Here is a 12,700-nt window from a genome sequence, read left to right as displayed (position 1 = left end):
TTTATAAATGAGGAAACTGAGGCCTAGAGAAGTAAAGTAACTTCCCAAACTATCTCCTATCTCCATCATTTTATGAGGAGGAAGTTCCTATTTCTAGAATCTTGAGATTTCTAAGGAAAAGAGGAGTGAGGTGGACTGAAGTCCTTACAGAGAGTTCAAAGTTGGGAAGGGGGAAAGTGCTCTCTATTAAGTCATTTACTGGAACAGAGAAGGCAACAAACATTATTGGCTGCCCTCCCCTATCTGCTGGCATCTTAGGTGACTACAGTAAGAAAAGCAGAAGGTAAGGCATGGAAGCAGTAACTAGCTCTAAGCTTCAAGATCTATATTGTCTTGATCAGCTTTTGGGTGACATCAGAAATACACTTCTTTAGCCATTCTAAAAATAAATCAGGGCTCAATAAGTTAACAGAGTCCACAAAAACTGCACACACTCCTATCTAACCGTATGAATTTTAGTGCATTTTACTTTTAACATTTGCTTTGCCTTTGCTTACTCCCCGCTTTTTTGGAATTACAGAATCTACATCATGATATACCCAATTTGCTATCATTTATTCTCCTGTTCTTATAAGTTTACCACTGTCTGGCAGCAAATGTTTCTGCAGACAGCTATTCTAAATAGTCCCTCAGCATGGATCTCCATGGAATTCAGTGACAATTAGATGGTGTGCTAAGACGAAGATCTGGTTTATAATCCTGAAACAGCCATGCTGTACCAGTTGTTTCTTCTGTCTTCCCATTCTGTGAGGTCCTTAGAGGCTCCTGAAATAGGCAGGGTTTAGCCTGCCTTCTTTAAATGCTTCCAGACATCTGAGGCACTTACCTATCCTACATTCTGAACAGCTATTCTGACTCTCAGTAAATCCAATATCCACAGTTTCACAACAAAACTTTTAATGATTAGTAAGATCCCCTAACAAAATTGATTTAATTAGTGAAATTTCTTTCTTTAAAGTTCAATTTTTTGAGAATAACGTTATTTAAGAAAGTAGCCATTGCACTTTACCCTTCATACAAAATCTTATAAGGAACCTCAAAATATCAACGTGATAAAAACAATGAGGGGGTTAAGTATTTCACTGTTTGCAGAACCCCTGAACACAAATTGAGCACTAGGGATATAAAATACCATATTCATGTGACTCATATATATCAAATCTGAAATTTATGTTACATTCCAATTCCTTTCAATAATAAATCTTCCTTTGTCCCACAGTATTTCAGAGGTTTCAGTTTAGATTGCTTTATTTCTTTTTCTTTCTATACATTTCAATCATGGGGGGTATCTACCAAGACTTGGTGTTAAACAGACAAGGTGAGGAAATTACCCATGGTCACTTTTCTGCCCACCTGCTCAGATCTACGGTGGCAGACCTTGCTGATACACAAAGCACTCAGTCCAGTTTCCCTAACAGGCCTTCACCACCTGGTCCTCTGTTCTCTACTCTGTTCTTCACAAGGGGCATCTTGCACTATCCTTTATTGCCTGTTTCTCTGGGAGAGGAACTGGCGTGACCCGTGATGCTGCTATGTATTATCACCAGGGTTCTGTGTGTCTCAGGTCTCCAGATGCTCTGCAGCACCCACCACAAATGCCTTACATTCTGCCTAGTGGCTTCTTGGAATTTGCTGGGAACCCAGAAAGTGAACTGCCTGAATTTATCAGGCAGTCTGTATCAAGAGTGAGGGTGGGATAGGGATTTGCAGGTGCTGATGTAGAGAAATTCCCTTCAATCGAGGACAATCTGCTTCTTAATTAAGGTTACTTCCCCCCAGCTTTAGTGTTTTAGGAGTTTTTTGCTTTTTGGTTTTGTGGTGAGTTTCCATTTTATTCTACATTTTCATAGGAGCTTTAAGAAAAATGAGAAAAAGCTACATTGGAAGCTGCTATTTAGATGCTGTTTTTGAACTGGGAAACTTTTTTACACAAATTGTTAAGGATTAATAATTTTATGTATATTCCAGTGATAAACTGTGTGGCATGTTTATTTCTTCATTTATTTATTTATACTCTACTTTATCTAGAAGGAATTTATGAAAGTAAGGAAGAGAGTTGCAAACCTTAGAAAGACCAAGGTTATGACTACATGTTGAGTCATAAAACGGTTTCAAAACACAGAGCAAAATACTGAAAAATTTTAAATACTGATATCTTTTAAAACTTCAGTATAAGAAAATACACACAAAATTAAGAGACAATCCACAGACAGGAAGAAGAAACTTATAAATATAAGCAAATGGTTAATATCTACAATGGATTCTACAATACAAATTTTTAAAAAGATAAATTTCCAACAGAAAAATTAACACAGAACATAAAACCACTATTGCCAGAAGAGGAAACCCAAATGGCCAACAATCATATGAAAAGTGCTCAACTTCACTAGAAATTAGGAAAATTAAAATTAAAACAAGATACCATTTCATGCCCATCACAAGTCTGACAAGACCAAGTGTAAACATAATACAAAGCAACAACAAAAATCTCATAAACCACTATGGGGAAGTATAACTAGACACAAGTATTTCAGAAAGCAATTTGGCAAGATCTGCTAAGACAGAACGTGTATATGTAGGTCTGCAGTTCTACTTCTAGGTTTGTATGTATTTAAGGAAATATTATATCATAAAAGAATGTTCACTTTAGCAACATTTTGTAGTAGCAAAAAATTAGAAACAACCAACGGTTTCATCAATAGGAGATTTGACAAATTAATTTGTGCTCATTGATACAATGGAATATTATATAGCAATGAAAGTTGATAAACTAAAGCTACAGGTATGTAGAAAAAATTCCAAAGTATGTTAAACAAGGAAAAAAAAAGGCTGCAGAAATATACATGGTGAAGAATAAAACACACAGCACAGTAATAGCTACAAAAAAATTAAAGCATGTGCAACAATGTTATAGTTTGTTTACTGATACATGTATATATAGCAAAAGTATAAAAACATGAATGGGAACGATAAATACCAAGTTTGGATAACGGTAACCTCTTCAAAGGGATCTAAGGGAGGCTTAAATTTTATCTGTAATGTATTTTTTCTTAAAAAAAATCAGAAAAAAATAAAATGTTAATATAAGGTTACATGGTGGAAACATGGGTGTTCATTAGTTATTCTCTATACTGTATATTTAAAAGGTCTTATATCTATATTTAAAAATTTAAATTTATTTGCCTTAATAATATGGAAACCACATATTTTGCATCCTATATCACGAGCACCTCTCAATGTGAAAAATCTAAAACATCTTTTTTGTTTTGAAGAGTCCATAAAGCAGCATTAGCTTTCCATTTGAGCCTTAATTACTGAAGAGTGCTACATGTACATTAAAGGGGGAGGGGGGAACTACGACCAAAATGATTACCTGTGCTAGTGCTTCTCACATTTGTGCATCTGAAATATCTGAAAGCTTTTTAAAAGAACAGATGTTCAAGATTTATCTTAAACCTGCTTGAAACAGAGTATCTGCAATGAGAACCACATACAACGAGACTGAAAACCACTGATCTATGAAAATGACACAAAGAGAAAAATGAGCAATCCTGACTAATTCAGACAAATCATGTGGTTAGAATGGTGAAGGGGCAGTTTTCCCAATGACTATGCAGACAGTTCTGTGTCTCCCACCTGGGCACTGTACAAGCAAAACACAAAATATGAAAAAATGAAATCACTGAGAAGACACGCGTAACGATACCACACCAGCTAACACCACAAAAGAGGGATAGTGGTTCTTATGAAATGCATCAACCATAAAATAAAGTGTTCTTGGATGTTAGTAACTGAATTAGACTAGAAAGAAATAAGTATGCCTTTTATGAAATAACGACAGCACAAAAAGGCTTACGTAACTGTAATCACTCTAGAGAGTGTTTACTCTCTAGATGATATGATTATAGCACTGGATATTCTTTGCCTCCCTCGCCCCCCACTCCAGAGGTACTTTCCACCCTACCTTGCTCTATTTCCCAGGAGGCTGACTTTTGACCTGCAAAAATAGGGCCCCCTAATCTTCTGCCTTCCAGTTGGATTTGCCAGTGGGAAGCACCACCAGTAAATCAGAGGGCTGGAAGAGAGTGAAGCTGGGGTATTTATTTCCCCATCCTTCCCAATCACAGAAAGGCCAGAGGTCGAGTCAGGCAGCATTCCCCACATAGCTACCCTCTCTGGGTTTCAGTCATGATCCAATTCTCTCACCCCTTCAGGCCTTGGAAGGATAATGGTTCCCACTATAGTTAGTCCTGAGATGCTTCACCATCCACTGTTGGTTTATTTTAACCCAGGCACACTTTTAATATTAATCTTCTGAACAACTCCATTTTGAGCCTGCTATGTATTTTCTACCAGAACACTGACACAATTATGAAGCATGAAGATATTCTACCTTACTCTCTTAAGTAAAACATCTTTTGTAGATCTAACCTTACAAGTTGAATATGTCCAGCTAGTATCCAGAGTTATAGGTGCTATACATGATTCAAGAAAATATATATTGAATATCTGACCTGTGCCTTAGAGGGAAAAAAAAACTAGGTGGAAAACAAATTCATTCCCACTCCTGGGCATATATCCAGAGAAAACCATAATTCGAAAAGATACATATACCCCAATGTTCACTGTAGCACTATTTACAATAGCCAGGACATGGAAGCAACCTAAATGTCCATCAAAGGATGAATGGTAAAGAAGATGTGGTACATATATACAATAGAATATTAGCCATAAAAAAAGAACAAAATCATGCCATTTGCAGTGACATGGATGGACTAGAGATTGTCATACTGAGTGAAGTCAGACGGATATCATATGATATCGCTTACATGTGGAATCTAAAAGAAATGGTACAAATGAACTTATTTACAAAACAGAAATAGAGTCACAGATGTAGGAAACAAACTTATGATTACCAAGGGGGGAAGAGGGGGAAAGGGGGGAGGGATAAATTGAGAGATTGGGATTGACATACACACACTACTATACATAAAATAGATAATAAGAACCTACTGTATAGCACAGGGAACTCTACTTAATACTCTACAATAACCTATATGGGAAAAGAATCTAAAAAAGAGTGGATATACATGTATGTGTAACTGATGCACTTTGCTGTTCAGCAGAAACTAACACAACATTGTAAATCAACTATACTCCAATAAATATTAGTTAAAAAAAAACAAAAAACAAATTCAAGGCCAAAATAAAAGAAATTATCAAAAACAGAGAGTAATTAACAAATAGAAAGATATGGTAAACTAAAAACAAGAACTAGGGAGTTAGGGAAGGATTTCTGGGAAAAAAGTAGTATTCCATCTGGGTCTTAAAGGGTAAGAGAGAATTTAGAGAGCATTAGCAAGTAGAATGGAGACGAATGGGCATCTTGAGCAAAGAAAGTAATATAAGCCAAAACACTAAACTGGGAAAGGGTATGGTTGTTGGGTGAGCAAAAAGTATAATGCCAGACTAGAGTACAGCAAGCTTTATTTAGGACTCTACAGCCTTAGCTAGTTCTAAGTCAGACAGGTGAAACTATACAAATATACAAATATTAATTATACAATTTATATATCTTCCAGGAGACCAATGGTCTGGGAAAGAATAAAACCAAAAATTCAAGCAGAATATGGCTAGAAAAATATACCTTAGTTTTAATTTCTAACTCTATTAAATAAACTTTAACACAATCCCCAATTTACTCATTATACAATGGGCCCACATAGCTATACTATTCATCCCATGCTGCCTAAATTGGTGTTCATATTTCAATTCTGGCTCCTCGGAAGTTTTTTTTCACCAGGTTTATGAATAGGCCAGGAGATTCTCAAACAGAATAAGCCTCATGCTTATCTCAGCAATTTTATGAAAGATGTTTTGAAGTTGCTTTTAAAATCTGTGCTAATGACCTACTGCTTGTTTCTAAGGTTTTTCCACCTGTCACATCAGGGAAAGAGATTACAGAACTTGCAGGCAGTTCTATTATTAATAATCTCTAATATTTCTGCTTGCTACAGAGAAATTTGTCAAGACAAAAAAAAAATGCAACAGCTCGTTTCCTCAGCTGCATTTTGTAAAAGACTCACCATTCAAGTTATTTCCTCAAATATTTTCTAAAGTCAAGAAAAGCAATAAAACACCTTGTTAATTATGTGGTTAATGTTTACTGTACCAAAGATACTTAGCTTTGGTTAATATAATATTATTTTTGTACACATTATTTTATACTAGGGCCAAAAGAAGATATTTTAATGTGGGCATCTTTATGTCACCATTTTATTGGGGACTGCTTACTTATTGGGGCTGTTCTGATGCAGGGAATTCTGAGGAGACCTTAAAAATGAACTATTAACCTTCCAAAATGAGAAAAAAATTCATGTTATACATGAAACAGATATTCTCATCCCTTCCCTCTGCTGTCTTCCTTTCTGAACCAACTACTTTCCACCCAAAGGTGGCAATTAAAGATGAAGTAAGGTCAGAGATTAGAGTGAGGGTCAGAGGCAAGGTACAATTCATCAATGGAATAAGATGGGCATGGACCATTACATGGGAGACAAACCCCTGTATATAACCAGAAGGTAATGTTTACCATCACACTTGCTCATCTTAGAAAGGGCCATGCTAGGGGAAAATTTCTGCTTGTCAGCTGATAATTTATTTGTCATTTCAATAATCTGCATATCAAAATAGGTGATTTCTTTCATTTATTCTCATTTAAAAAGAGAGACTTGGCTACTAAGTAATGGAACTTTTTTCCATTTGAATATCAAAAGGATAATACCCCTTCTTTTCATATGCTCCTTATTATGTATTTATTATTCAGTGGAATGGAATGGGGTATATTTGCAGCCACAATACTATCCCTGTTCTCAAGCTATTGACTGTATGGAAAATTCCCCACTTCTGATCCCTCAGAAATGATTTCATATGTTTATCATAAAACTCCTGCTTCATGACTTTAGAGGACTAGGCCAATATCTCTTTAACTGCTAATATAGTTATAACAGACTTCTGACACTTATATGATATATAATATGTATAATACAGATAAAAAATTTTCAAACAATCCCGAAATGAAGAAAATGAACATATCCAGTAATTGGTGTGATCAAGAAAATCTCTCCCCCCCACAACTTGCTAATGATTTTTTTGAAAATAGCAATTTCGCATTTTGATGAGGCCATTTTGACACAGCTATATTACACTCAAAACATATAATGTGGAGCTAAATTTTGATTCTAAATTATAAAGATTTACACTTGCATGTATGTGAAGTTCAATTTTTCATATGAAATACAGCCACAACTTAACACAGTTCCAGTATTATATGTGGTTTACTTAATGTATTCTACTTGAAATAAATAATTGATAGGTTGCAATCCAAATTATTACTTTCAAAATGTTTAACAATATGCAAATGTACACATAGATATACATATATGTATTACAAATGTATACAAGCCTACAAGTAAGCAGTGCCCATTTCAGAGTAGTCACTCTGGGAAGGTTACTTCTAATAATCTTGCCATTAATTAAAACTATTTTTTAAAAGATCTTTTGATGTGGACCATTTTTAAAGTCTTTATTAAATTTGTTACAATATTGCTTCTGTTTTATGTTTTTTGGTTTTTTGGCCCCGAAGCATGTGGGATCTTAGCTCCCCGACCACGGATTGAACCTGTGCCCCCTGCATTGGAAGGCGAAGTCTTAACCACTGGACTGCCAGGGAAGTCCCAAAACTATTTTTAAAACACCCTTTCAAAATTGTCGTCATAGCCTTCACGATAACCGTTTAAATATCCTTAATAGCAGTAAAATCTTGAAGGTAGAGCTGAGTTTTGCAACCATGCAGAAACCATTCTGCCAAGTTTAGCAAATAAAAGAGATGTTCAAACTGAGTTACATAGTTTTTGATTACAAAATATAAACCAAAGACAAGTACTTATAAAAGAGGTTCTAAAACCATGTTTTTATGTTGCTTGTAAATCAACTACATTTTTCAAATATTCAAAACAATTGTGACTAGCAGCAGCACTTTTGGAATAAGTATTTAGCCTCCTAAAATAACTACCTGAAATGACCACTCTAAAAAAAACATAACTGACAGCATGTTTGGGGGAAGGGGTAGTGTTTCATGACCCTATAGTCACATTTCAAAGTCACAAAGCACCTTTCTTCCAAGAATTTTAAAATATTTTCCAGACACTACTTCATTAACTCTCCAAATATCCCTTTATGAGAGATAGGACAGATTATCATTCTTTTTCTTCCAGAGTGCTGAGTGAAGATGGTGTAAGGGGAAGAGAACTGTGTGTATTCCATGAGTCAGTAATTAAGTCTAGGCATACTGTGCCCTAAAATGTGTGCTATGTAGTTAGCAAAATTTAACTGAACTTTTTTTTAGCTTTATTCTGTTTGATAAAAAGGCATTATATGAGGTAGATGTGTCATAAAATATTACAGGGATTAAAATGATTATTAATTCATTGCATACTTGACTGGAAGAATTCTTGCTTGATGTACAGGACTTACTTATTAAAGAAGCTAGTGTCTATCCTCAGATACACTCATAAAAGCCCAGTTAAGTCTATTTTATCAAGGGAAAAAAGCTTGTTTTTTTAAAGACTCTTTTCCTTGAATTTTAGAAGAAAAAATATCTTCACTTTGAAAAACCAAATATATAAATGAAACAGACGAAGAAAAATGGGGCAATGAAAGATCTATTGGCAAAATCATTTAAGAGCAAACCCTAGGGAAACGGGTAAATTGTAGATGGCTCTGGAGAGAGAGCACAACATAATATGCACATGATTACAAGTTAATTTTCACTGAAATTATTAAAATGATTATTCTTCTAAATGTTTAATTCTTTTGTATGAGAAAAGAAAACTTGCTGCTCAGGCATACCACCATTCCACTTATTCATTAAATAAACATTTAGGGTCTCTGCTATGCTAATCACTAGGTATACTGGGGCTCCCAGTGGCACCATTTTTATATGGGAGATTAATGGTTTGACAGATGAAAAGACAAACAAATTTAGTCCTTACTACGATTCCAGTGATACTATTCAACAAATGGAATGATTCTGGTCTTTTAAGTATCACTTTTAGGGGTACTAGTCCAGGAATATGAAAGGACTCAACTCTATTTTTTTAAAGAAAGGTTTTAGTAATTAATGAGTAAATAAAAATACACCTATTAGAGGGGCACTCAGCGCTAAATTTTGTTTGAGGTTGAGTGACTGACCGGACTGAGGACAACTCTCAGTCAGATAAGCTCTAATCACAGCTCCCACAAGGGCTGCCTGCTTATTTTTGAAATAATCACTTTTCATCACGGGCGCCGTAGCTGTCTGGTCTATAAAATGGGTAACTTAATAGTAACCTGCCCACACAATGCTCCTTTGAAATTGACTAATGAATGCTCTCCCAGGTGTTAAAACTATTAGATGCTACAAAAATATTGAGTACTGTCTCGAAAAGAACTCGGTGATATACACGTTAGAGCTAATTAGGGCACTAATAATAAATCCCCGCCACCCTATGGACCCTCTCCCCACCTCCGCCCCGCTGCATTTCAGAGCTTACCCATGACCTCTGCCTGACAACCAGTCTGTATACTCCGGACCCAAGGCTGCAACAAAAGCAGCTGAAACGCCGATACCGAAATGGACCAGACAAAAGAAAGTGGGTCTGTGCGAATGGAACGGGCCGTGGGAGGGGGTGTGTGCCGACTCTCCCCACAAGCTCGGAGATGAAACCGGACACAGCGCCTCAACTCCCACCTGCAGGGCGGCCCACACCGACCCCGCGGCGCCCCACCGCCGTCCCGCCGCCCCGCACGCCCCCGGCTCCGCCCGGCTCACGTTTCCAGACCCCGTGTAATTCCACTCTCCCTCCGGGTCACGCCCCGAGGCCGCCGCCGCCGCCGCCCCGCAAGCCTCAGGTGCGAAAGTTAAACCGCCTCCGCATCACCTGAGGCCGCGCCGGGAAGCTGCCGGGCCAGCCCAGCCCAGCCCGCGGCGCGTCCTCCCTGCGCGAGCGTGGGGCCCGAGCCGCCGCGGCCAGGCAGGGCCGGGCCGAGACCAGACCCTCGGGCGGCCGGGCCCCTCCGGGCTCCAAGCCGCCGGCCCTCACCTGCGTCCGCGTCCCGGAGCCGCCCGCTCCGCGCGTCGTCCCGGAGCGCCCGGCCGCCCGCAGCCCGGCTCTGAGGACTCGCGGCGGCGGCTCCGGCGGCGGCGGCGGCGGCTCTGTTGGCGGCGATGCAGGTTCGGCGAGACGGGAAGCGACAGGAGCCAAACCCCGCGGAAAGCGCTCGAGCTGCGCCGGCGGCCCGGAACCTGCGGCCTCGGTCTCGGCTCATGGGCGCTCCCCGCCGCCTCCAGCTCTGCGCACCCACCTCAGCGGGTTCCGGCCCGAGCCGCGCGTGGGCGGCGCCCCGCCCCGACCCCTCGCAGCCCTGCCAGCAGCGCCAGCTGCGCTGGGCCGGGCGGCACCGAGGGAAAGTTGTGCTCTCTGGTCATCCTTTTACCAGAGCAACAGAAGTTGCGGGTGCCTGCTTCTCCCGTGGCCTCACCCAGCCCCTCCTGTAGTTCAGAGCTCCGCGCCCACCTGCTGAGCCCATTACCTGCTCAGATCGGCTGGCGTCCCCCGACCCATCTCCACGCCTAGACTTTTCCTAAGGCAGCGCCACTATCTGAGTTTACTTTTCCCTTCTGATGTCACTGTCCTAGTTGCTTACCTTATTGTGCCTAAGGTTCCATCCAAGTGCAACTGGGATTAACTACTAAAGTGTTTTTGTTTCCACTCTTGACAGATTACAGTTGGTAGGTGAGTTAATGACCCGCCGTAAATCAAAAGCGCTTAGTCAGGGAGCTAGGGGGCTGCTTTGAGTAAATGCGGACTTCTCAGCACGTCGTGAACTCTGGATTCAGAGCAATGAAAACAGATGATCAAAAGAGTATAAATAAGGTTTGGAATATAAAAAAGCAAGTTTTATTAGTTGGCTTGAGGAAGGGGAACGAAGCTGGGTGGGGGGACCTCAAAAGACTGTACAGCTTTCTCTGCTAGATATAGACATTTCCATTTACCTGACTGGCTTGTTTAGAGCCTTGTTCCAAGACTAAGGTGATATGCAATGATTTCCCACCTGAAAATCCGATGAAATCAACAACAGTAACAATACCACACAAAAACATCACAGGAAAAGAAAACTACAGACTATTAATATTGATACAAAAATCCACAACAAAAAACTAGCAAACCAAATCCAGCAATGTAGAAAAAGCATTTTACAACATGACCAAGAGGGATTTGTCTAAGGAATGCAAGGTTGGTTCAATAAAAAGAATTATCAATGTAATACACTCTCTTAATAAAATAAAGAACAAAAACTACAGGATCATCTCAATAGATGAAGAAAAAGCACTTGACAAAATCTAGCATTTTTTCTTGATTAAAAACACCCAACAAACTAGGAATAGAAGAGAACATCCTCTATCTGATAAAGAACATCTATAAAAAAAAACCTGAAGTTAACATCATACTTCATGGTAAAAGAATGAATACTTTCACCTAAGATCAGGGTAAGACAAAGGAGGTCCCACTCTTGCTACTTTTCTTCAACATTGTACTGCAGGTTCTAACCATGGCAATTAGACAAGGAAAGGTCAAATATCTAATAGTAAATAAAGCAAACAGAAGAAAGAATTATTGAAGAAAACCAGGACAATAGTCCTTAGCCCTGAGGGGCAATAGGATACAAGCTCTCAGCTCAATGGATAAAAATTATCTATGTCAAAGCGTATTTTTATGAAATTTCAAAACACATGGTTCTAGGAGAAAGATCTTAACAGGTTCCTGGGAGGAAAAAATAGATCATTTATGAAGATTCAGAAATCAGAATGGCATTGGACTTTTTGACAGAAACATAAGATAAATTCTGAAGGAAAATTATTTCCAATCTAGAAGTTAATAAAGGTTAAAAAAGGACTTTCCTGGCGGTCCAGTGGTTAACACCCTGCGCTCCCAATGCACGGGGCATGGGTTCAGTCCCCGGTCTGGGAACTAAGATATCGCGTGCCGCACGGTGCGGCCAAAAATAAAAACAATAAATAAAAATAAAAATAAATAAAGGTTAAAAAAAGACATTTTCAGATATGCAAAGTTTTAAATATTGTTTTCATGCATTCTTTCTCAGAAAACAATTGGAAAATATGCTCTACCACTACAAAGAGGTGAGGTAGGGGGTCTAACAGAAGAGACAGGTGAAGGTTACACCCAAGAAAACTGTGGTAGGTGGAATGACCACCAAAGGATGTCCATGTCCTAATCCCTGGAATCTGTGAATATATTGCATTGCATAGTAAAAGAGACTTTGCTGATAGAGTTATGAACACAAATATGGAGGTTATCCTGGATTATCCAGGTGGGCCCAATCTAATCTAAAAGCCTTTGCTTTGCATGAGAGTGTGAAGAAAATAGATAGTGTCAAATGTGGCAAAGAGTCTGAGGTTGAGGAAAAGCTACTGGGTTTGCTGACCCATGAGGCAACATAGAATAATAGCTCAGGTGTGGGGCTCTGGAATCGTAGTGCCCTGGCTTGAATCCCAACTCTACTGTTTATAATCATAAAACCTTAGGACAAGTTTCTTTCTTGCTGTGCCTCAGTTTCTTCATCTGTAAATAGAAGATTA

The 12,700-nt window shown here is 38.9% G+C and overlaps 1 protein-coding gene across 4 annotated transcripts in view; it reads right to left on the bottom strand.

The window, feature by feature from the left end:
- RNF180 (ring finger protein 180) overlaps positions 1-10,378 on the bottom strand; it is a 285,515-nt gene extending 275,137 nt beyond the window's left edge. For 2 of the 4 annotated variants that reach the window (XM_036849070.1, XM_036849069.1), the window contains exon 1: positions 10,143-10,373. The gene's annotated coding sequence lies outside the window, so the exon portion shown is untranslated. Of the gene's footprint in view, positions 1-10,142 lie in introns of all 4 variants that reach the window. The other 2 variants (XR_005019474.1, XM_036849071.1) reach the window with 2 other exon arrangements.
- Between the last annotated feature and the right edge of the window lie 2,322 nt (positions 10,379-12,700).

Source organism: Balaenoptera musculus, chromosome 3, assembly GCF_009873245.2.
Source record: "Balaenoptera musculus isolate JJ_BM4_2016_0621 chromosome 3, mBalMus1.pri.v3, whole genome shotgun sequence".
Lineage (NCBI taxonomy): Eukaryota > Metazoa > Chordata > Mammalia > Artiodactyla > Balaenopteridae > Balaenoptera > Balaenoptera musculus.
Note: the sequence above shows the minus strand (reverse complement) of the source record. Positions and strands in the feature narration are given on the sequence as shown.